Source organism: Myotis davidii, unplaced genomic scaffold (assembly GCF_000327345.1).
Source record: "Myotis davidii unplaced genomic scaffold, ASM32734v1 scaffold1187, whole genome shotgun sequence".
NCBI classification, from domain to species: Eukaryota; Metazoa; Chordata; class Mammalia; order Chiroptera; family Vespertilionidae; genus Myotis; species Myotis davidii.
The window spans coordinates 1,063,157-1,072,797 of NW_006299714.1; positions in this window are offsets into that span (position 1 = coordinate 1,063,157).

A 9,641-nucleotide genomic window follows, 5' to 3' on the forward strand; every position below is an offset into this window, starting at 1 on the left:
GGGGAGGAGAGAGAAACATCCATGTGAGAGAGACATCAATTGGTTGCCTCCCAAATGTGCCCCTACTGGGCTGGGGATCCAACCTGCACCTAGGTACATGCCCTTGACCGGGAATTGAACCCTTGGCCTTTTTTGGTGGATGGCCCTGCACTCTAACCACTGAGCAACACTGGCCAGGGCTCCAAATTTTTTTTATTAATTATTCAGAAATTGTTGAAGCCTTAGGACCATTCTACTCAATTTTGGATTTTTTCCCCCTTGGTCACCAGTCAGAACAGATCCTCAATACTTGTGTAACTAAACTGAATAAGAATTTTAGTGGTACATACAGATGCCCAGTAGTTTTTTCCAAGCTGGAATTTATACCCTGACTATAAGACTACTTAGGTGAGGATAGTGGAGATTTGTTAAAAGTGTTGAAATTTTGTCTTAATTTTGAATAACATCCGAATTTATATAAACTATCAAATATTACTTTGACCTAAAAAACTCAGGATATTATGTGTGGGAAGCAACCGATCAATGTTCCTTTATCCCTCTTCCTCTCTCTTTAGAATCAAGAAAAAACAAAACAAAACACTTTAGGATATTTCCCCAAAGCTATCTCCTAGCCCTCAGTTTTTGCTTTTGTAAGGCTTCTACTTTTCATTTGTAATAAGAACCTGAATGTCTTTGAATGAGACATGTCACAACCCTTAGCCAGTACTATTATTGAAGCCTTACATTGGATTCAGAAGGGAAGTATTCCTCTTTTTTATGAAAAATGGGAATTGATTGTTGATTCAATTTGTTGCTGAATAGTAAGAACAAGAAAACGTAAGAAAACAAAAATAAATTAGAACTAGCCATTGTTCTCTATAAGACCAAGTAATGAGAAAAAAGAGTTTGAAAATAGTGAGACTAAGCCCATTTTCACTCATCAGTGGTATCATTTTGCAGCACAAAAGTTTTAATTTTGATGTTATTTTTTTGTTGCTTATGTTTTTGATGTCATATCTAAGAAACAGTTGCCAAATTTAAGTTTATGAAGATTTACCCCGTTTTCTTCTAAGTTTTGATAATCCATTTGAGTTAATTTTTGTATATGGTGTAAGGTAGGGGTACAGCTCCTTTCTCTCAAATATGGATATTTGTTGTCCGAGCACCATTTGTTGCTACCCCTGTAAAAAATCAGTTGACCATAGGTATATTTTTTGAAGTCTTAATTCTTTTAGGCTGACCTATATGTCTATCTTTATGCCAGTACCACGTTGCCGTCACACTGTAGCTTTGTGTAGTAAGTTTTGTAACTGGCAGTGAGAGTTCTCCAACTTAGTTCTGTGTTTTCAAGATTGTTTGGGCTATTCTGGATCTTTTGTGTTTCCATATGTTAAGGTCAGCTTGTCAATTTCTGCAAAGAAGCCAGCTGGGATTCTGATAGGGATTTCATTGAATCTGTAGTAAAATTGGTGCTTTTTGATATTAGTTTCTATTATTCTGTGTCATCAGTGCCATCTTTATATTAACTTGCACCTGGCAGATACATAAACTTATCTACATAGTTAGAGCATGATTATGGGTTAACCTAACAGTGAAATGGCCACTATGCAGCTAATCTGTTGTGGTGGGAAGGCCAAGGAAACAGCACATTCAAAGGCCTTATGTTCAGGGTGACGCGAATAAACAATTCAAGAGATGCATATGAAGTTGAATCCACAGGACTTGATAATTGATGGAGTGTGAGAGAGAAGATGGAGAAAGATATAAAAAATTATTCCCAGATTTCTTTGGACAACAAGATGGGAAATGTTGGAGAAGGAGCTCCAACATTGGGAACTCCCATCTGTTCCAGGAAGACTGACGCATGATGATGGCTATTTGCATGGTCTTAGAGGTTCGTGTAGAAAGAGAGCAGTAAAGAGAGATTGTATCTGTATAGCACTTCAGTTTACAAAGCACTTGCACATTCCTTAGCTTATTCTTTGCCTGGGGAGATTACCAGAGTATTCATTTCTTGTGGTTGCTGTAACAACTACTACAAACTTGGTGACTTTACACACAGAAATCTGCTCTCTCATAGTACTTGTGGCCAGAAGTCTGACCTCAAGGATTCAGTGGAGAATCTGTTCTTTGCTGCTTCTAGCTTCTGTTGGCTTCAGCATTCCTTGCATGTGGTTGCTGCATCTCTTCTGCTATCTTCTCATCGCCTTCTCTTCTATGTCTGTGCCTCAAAACTCACTCCACCTTTCTCAGGTGATTGTATTTAGGGTCCACGCTGATAACCCAGAATAAGGCTCTCCTCTCAAGATCCTTAATGTAATCACATCTTTTGCTGGAAAAGGTACTGTTCACAGGGATTAGGATGAAACATTTCCTTCTAGAGGTACCAGTCGGCCCACTACACAGGATAAAAGAGCCCTTCAACGCACTGGTTGCTAGTGGGGGTGGATTTCTTGCGATAGCCTGAGAAAAAGAAATTTCTGAGACTTGCACAGGAGGATGAGATATAGTGGAGGGTTTTATTTCTGTGGTGTCAAACCCCTGAGTTTCAAAGGTTTCATTTCCCCCAGTCCCGCCAAGGAAATAGTCCCTTTTTGCCGTTAGCAGGGCTAAAATCGGAGCCAGTGTACAGAATTTTCATTCCATATTTGCACACTCCAGACCAGCATCAGGCTAGTTTAGCTGCAGTCCGTTAGTCCATTGCATGGGCGGTCCAGATGGCCATAGGGGCAAATATAAGGAAACAGGTACAAGAGAGACCCACAAGCCAAGAGCCACACAAGAGAACAACAGGAGAGGAGCGAAGAGGGAGCCCAGAGCAACAAGAGAGAGAACTATTATGTATTCCCAAATTTTCTTGGGTTTGCATTGGCTTTGCCCACTCTGGCCAATGCATGGTTCCCCAGGCTTGACTGACAGGCAAGTAACTTCCCTAGTCACCCCAGCTTCACAGCACATGCATCTCTCTCTCCTTTGTTGGACCCCTTCCCCCAGAAATTCTGCAGGGAATGGGCCAGTGGTTTCCCCGGGGAGTGCAAAGTTGCAGCTTCCAAATGACATGTCTGGTCTCTCTTCTATAATGTTTGGCCTTCCCTTTGCTCCCTCCTATTAATAATAACTAGCTAATTACAATAGTATCACAATGACCTGCATTTTACATAATTTTACCAGGTCACTGTGTAATTAATTGTGAAATTTGTCCTTGAGCCCAAATCCTCGTCCCATCTTTTATCACTGTACTATAAATCATAATAGAAAACGAGAGTGAGAGGAAAAAATAGCTAAGGCACAAAAACAGAATAGAGGAGAAATAGGGAAGTAGAAAACAAAATAATTGCAGACGACCTTCTGACAGTAAGCAGAAGGAAATACCGCTGTGAAAGGAGGCCGATAGATCAGTCCAGGGGCAATTACCGGTTAATAATTACACCCTTCTGAGGTCTTTCTTTGTTACCATACTCTGTGGTTTAGTGTTCCAGGCCTGAAACAATCTACAATGAAGATAATTCCATGTGCTTACAACAACTGTCACAGTGCCTTGCAAATAATAGCATTTCATCATTGGAAGGCATCATAGTGATCAGCCATGGTTTCCAGTTCATGTTTTTGTGCTTAAGTTCTATAAGGACTGCTGATGTTTTTATAAACCTTTCGGATAGTTACTTGCTAGATCCCTGACACTCCCAGGCAAGTGGTCAACAACTCCGCTTTCATTTTTTTCTATTCCTTGGTAAGTGTCATGCTTGTTGTTTTTTCAAGTGTCATTCTGTTGAGAGCGACTACTGTTGCTAGACCAGCTGTTCTGAACTTTGGCTGCACATTAGAATTATCTGGGAAACTTTTAAGACCATAGTGTTCCTGCTCCCCCGACCCCAGAACAATTAAAGAACAGCCTCTGGGAGTGGGGCCTGAGAGAAGGGATACTACAACGTTTCTCCTTTCATTTTTTATTTTTCACATTCACATTTTAAAATTGACGTGTAAAATAATTTAACGAGTTGTAAAACATTAAATTCCTAGCATGTTGTACATACTGACTTAAAAAGATAAAAGTCACATGACTTCTTTTAATGTATGTAATGGGCTGTAAATACCACAGTGTTACCACGTAACTTCTTAGCACTGTGGCCTTTCTCATCGTTCTTCTCCATTCCACTTCCCCTGTAAAATTTTATCCTACCAATGTCAGATGTTTTCATGCTTAACTGTCTTTTATTTGTTACCATTCATAATTACCATTCATAATTCTCTGCAGCAAAAATATATTTAAATTTTAAAATTTCCTGTGGCCTCGCGGCTTTAGGAACTGAAAATTTCTAGATTGTGTGATCAGTATAATAACTATTAGAACACAATTATTAAAAACAACATTAATATATTATAATTTTGAGGGACGAAAATCTAAACTTTCATCAATGAGTGAAAAATAAACTAAATATGGTATATTTATATGATAGAATGTATAGCAGCAAAAAGCGGAATGAAATATATATATACATTAGCATAGATGGATTTGAAAAGCATCATTTGAGTGAAATGAGCCAGGCATAAAAGTATATACTATATGATCCCATTTACCGGTATATAAAAATCCTAGAAAATGCAAACCAATCTATAGTGACAAAAAGCAGACTGGTCATTGATGGACTGGCAGTGGAGGGAGGGACAGACTGCAAAAGATTATGAGAAAATTCTTAGGGATGATGAAAATGTCCTGTAACTTTAATGAGATGGTGAGTTTATAGGTTTAGTCATTTATCAAAATTGATAGAATTATTACATATAGAGTGGAGCAAAAGCAGGTTTGCAGTTGTTTGCATGGAAAATAATACAATAATTGATAATAATACGAGAATAAACTCTGTTTCATGTATTCACAATTGTAAACCCACTTTTGCTCCACCCTTTGATGTCAATAAAGTCAGTAAAATACGTTCCAAGTTTTTATAAGTACTAAAAAGCAAAATTTATTGGAAATATGAACAAGAATAAATCCCTACTCAAAATAGTAAAAATCTCTCAATTTCGAACCAAAGATAATAGGGCTGCTGTAGGCTCACCCCTCCACCCCCATGTCTGACTTCATTTCCTATTCTACTCGGCTCATTTTACCCACTTCTCACTCGCCAGGCCATGTGCCCACTCCTGAAGCATGCTTCTCTCTTCTTTAAGTCTTTTCCCAAATGTAATCTTTCCAGTGAAGCCCTCCCTGACACCCTTTAAAATGGTAACATGAACCTCCATCCTCATGCTCCCATCTCGTCTGCTCACTCTTCTTTTTCTTTATTCCATAGATCCTAACACCTTTTAAATACTGTGTCATTTGCTCATTATATTTAGTATTTATTGCCATTAGGTATAAACTTCACCAGGTCTGCTTTGTTTGGTTTTCTGTTGTACCTGGTACACACTCAGCACTCAGTAAATGTTGAATAAAGGAATGAATGAAAGTAGACTTGAAGAATTTTTTTAAAATTAATTTTATTTTATTTTATTAACCTTCACCAGAGAATATTTTTTCCATTGCTTTTCAGAGAGAGTGGAAGGGAGGGACGGGGAGAGGGGGAGAGAGAGAAAGCGAGAGCGAGAGCTAGAGAGAGAGAGAGAGAGAGAGAGAGAGAGAGAAATATCAATGTGAGAGAGACACATTGACTAATTGCCAGTCACACACGCCCCAACCAAGGTGTGGGGAGAGAACCCCCAACCCAGGTACGTGCCCTTGAACCCGTGACCCTGCAGTGTGTAGGCCAACACTTAACTACTGAGTCACAACGGCCAGGGCTAAAACGGAAGACTTTTAAAGTTAGTATATATTTGTGTCTATAAGATCCCTCATTAAACATTTTAAACTTCTCGAGGGATTTCTCTGAGGGTACCCTGTCTGAAACAAAAAGAAAAGGAGAAAACCTTCAGCTCAAAGAGGTTGATACAATGGAGTTCAGGAGAACTCAGCGTAGCCATGGGATGAACTAACTTCAGTGAAAACACAGCGTCTTAAATATGAGGCAGAGTGTGAAGCGAAGCACTCTTCTTCCTTGCAGTGAGAATGCCAAAATCCGGAGGAAAAGCACATTTAAGAGAAGGCAAATTTAGCGTGGGCTGTAAAGGTGTGCTGAGTTTCCCAACTTGAAGTACATGCAGCATCATTAGGGAGGGTCCAGATTCTTACAGCCTCTAAATAGTTGGTTGTTCACATAAACCAAAAGAGTAGAGCAGGCCCTGACCGGTTTGGCTCAGTGGATAGAGTGTCAGCCTGTGGACTGAAAGGTCCCAGGTTCGATTCCCAACAAGGGCATGTACCTGGGTTGCGGGCACATCCCCAGTAGGGGATGTGCAGGAAGTAGCTGATGGATATCTCTCTCATCGATGTTTCTAACTCTCTATCCCTCTCCCTTCCCCTCTGTAAAAAATCAATAAAATATATTAAAAAAAAAAAGAGTAGAGCAGATGCGAAGCAGGAGACAACTCGGAAGCAGGAGGAGTGGGGGAAGGAGGTTAACCTTCCGGTGCGGCTTCTGTTACATTTCAACTCTTTGTTTGTGTAACGTGAGAGCTTTGTGCTTTCAGTCACATCACAGAACCATTTCTCAGAACCCTTCTCATTTCCAAATCAGAGGAAAGTGTCATAGCTTAGGTAGATTTCTGTGTTGCTTACGTTAAGGACTCAAACCCGAGAAATGGAGCAGAAAGCCAGAAGCGGGTCAGGAGAAACTGGCCCAGTTGCAGGGTGATTGTCTGCATTTAAAGGGGCTACTGAACTCTGGAATAAATCAAGTACACAGCAGTCTCTAGGAGGTCCCACCCAATGGCCCAATTAAGGGTGGGGTGAAGGTATACAGATGGCAAATAAACACCTGAAAAGATGCTCCTCATCGCGTGTCATCAGGGAAATGCAAGATAGAACAACAACGAGATACCATTCATTACATGCCTATGAGAATGGCCAAGACACAGAGCACTGATGACACCAAATGATGTCAAAGAGGTGGAGCAATAGGGACTCCCATACGGAGTGAATGCGGTGGGAATGCAAAATGGTTCAGCCACTTTGGAAGACAGTTTGGCAGTTGTTTGTTTTTTACAAAACTACTCTTACCAGACAACCCAGCAATCGTGCTTTTTGATATTTGCTCAGAGGAGTTGAAAATGGATGTCCACACAGAAACCTGGCCATGGATGTTGATTGACAGCTATTTATAATTGCCCAAAACCTGGAAACAACCAAGTGTCCTGAGGTGGGTGAGTGGATAAATACGCTGTGGGACAGTGGGACAATGGAATGTTATTCAGCGCTGAAATGAGATTAGCTATCAAGCCATGAAAAGACGTGGAGGAACCTTAAATGCATATTCCTGTGTGAATGAAGCCAATCTGAAATGGCTGCATACTGTATGATTCCAACCAGATGACATTCTGGAAAAGGCAAATGATGGAGTCAGTGAAAATATCAGTGGTTCCCAGGGGCTAAAGGGGAGGAAGAGATAAACGGGTGGAGCACACAGGATGTTTAGGGCAGGGAAACCACGCTGTATGATACAATAATGATAGATACATGTCATTGTACATTTGTCCAAACCCATAGGATGTGCAGCACCGAGAGTGAACCCTAATGACGCGTCCTTTAGGTTCATCAGTTGTAACAAATGCACCACTCTGGTGGGAGATACTGATAATGGGGGAAGCCTTGCCTGGGTGGGGATGGGGTATATGGGAAATCTCTGTACCTTCCTTCAATTTTGCTGCAAACCTAAAATTGCTCTGCAAAATAAAGTCTATTTTTAAAAACAGACCCCCCACCGGTTCTAGGCTCCAACCCCAGACCTACTGAGTCACAATCTCTTAAGGATAGATCTTTTCAATCTTCATTTTCAGCAACTAATCCAGATGATGCCATGCCCACTAATATTTAAATCTACCGCAACAGGGAGCGCACATATGCGTCTTCCTCCGCTAAGGCTGCGCAGTTCAGGGACCGCGCAGTACCCACTGGCGGCGGCTGAAGGCACCCGCGGCAGACGGTGAGCTGGATTGGACTCTGGGTGTCTTTCATCCAGTGAATGTTGTCCCCAGGTCCTCTCCCACTTTATCAACCTCAGATGGTGGTGTCATATACATGCTGTTCTGCACCTTGATTTTTTTGGTATTGTTTTACGTTTAGCCACATATCAGGGCATAGAGAGTTGCTACTTTTTTTTTAACTTTTTATTTTTTATATATATTTTTTCTTGATTTTTGACAGAGAGGGAAGGAGAGAGATAGTCAGAAACATCGATGAGAGAGAAACATCGATCAGCTGCCTCCTGCACATCTCTTACTGGGGATGTGCCCGCAACCCCGGTAACATGCCCTTGACCGGAATCGAACCCGGGACCTTTCAGTCCGCAGGCCAACGCTCTATTCACTGAGTCAAACCGGTTTCGGCTACTTTTTTTTTTTTTTTAAGACTGCACTCTATTCCATTGTATGGATAGACCATAATTTTTTATTTAAAATATATTTTTTTATTGATTCCACTGAGGAAGGGAGAGGGAGAAAGAAATAGAAACACCAATGATGAGAGAGAATCATTGATCAGCTGCCTCCTGCATACCCCACACTGGGGATTGATCCCACAACCCAGTCATGTGCCCTGACTGGGAATTGAACCGTGATCTCCTGGTTCATAGATTGATGCTCAACCACTGAGCCACACCAGCTGGGTTATACCATAACTTTTTAAACAGGTTCCCTAAAGATGGTTTCTAAATGATTGCTGTTACCAAAAATGCTGCCATAAATAGACATGTACCTGTATGTACATGTTATTTTGTTCCTCTGTAAGGAATAAAATATATCTGTAAGATAAATTCCTTAAAGTGGAAATGCTGGATTAGAGGTATAGGCATTTGTAATTTTGATTAGTGGTGCCAAGTTGCCCTCCACTGAGGTAGTACCAGTTACATACCTGCTAGCAATATGTGTTTACCACATAGTTTTTAAATGGCTGTATATTATTCTGTTGTAGGGATTACCATAATTTATTTTCTGTCTCCTGTTTGTGAATATTAAAACTGATTCTCCAACCCACAGGTATTGAGCTCTCAAAGCTACACTATTTCATTCTACTTTGACCAAACTATTCAACATGGGGGATTGGACAATGTTGGGAGGATTCTTGTCGTGGACTTGTTATTGTTGTCATTATCATAACAACAGCGCTGCAAACTCTTTTCTAAATGTCTCTCCATCTATGATCTCACTTTTGTGGCAACACCTCGCCTCTTGCCCCTGGGACTTTCTTCTGTGAACCCAGCAGGATGACATCCCTCAAGTCAAGTTCCAAAGCTTTGAAGCAGATCAGCAGATCAGGGCCCCCTAATGACTGATTACACACAGCCCTGACCCCACACAGCTTCAAGCTTGTTGTTTTCCGCGGCCTTTCATCCCTGCATCCTGAAGATGAGCCCCTCTCCTCCCCAGTGGGAAAGCAAACAGTGGGGTGGGAAGAGCGTGATGCGCGTCCAGTCCCGAGGCTGGGCCAGGGGGAGCTCTCTGATCTCCGCAGTGACTTGTTTGTAAATCCCGTTCCCTTCATGCCAGAGGACCCCACAGAGAAGTGGGAAGGGGGCAGCGCTGGCCCAGGGAGCGGAAGGCTTATCGGTATGAACAATACAAGAAGGGGG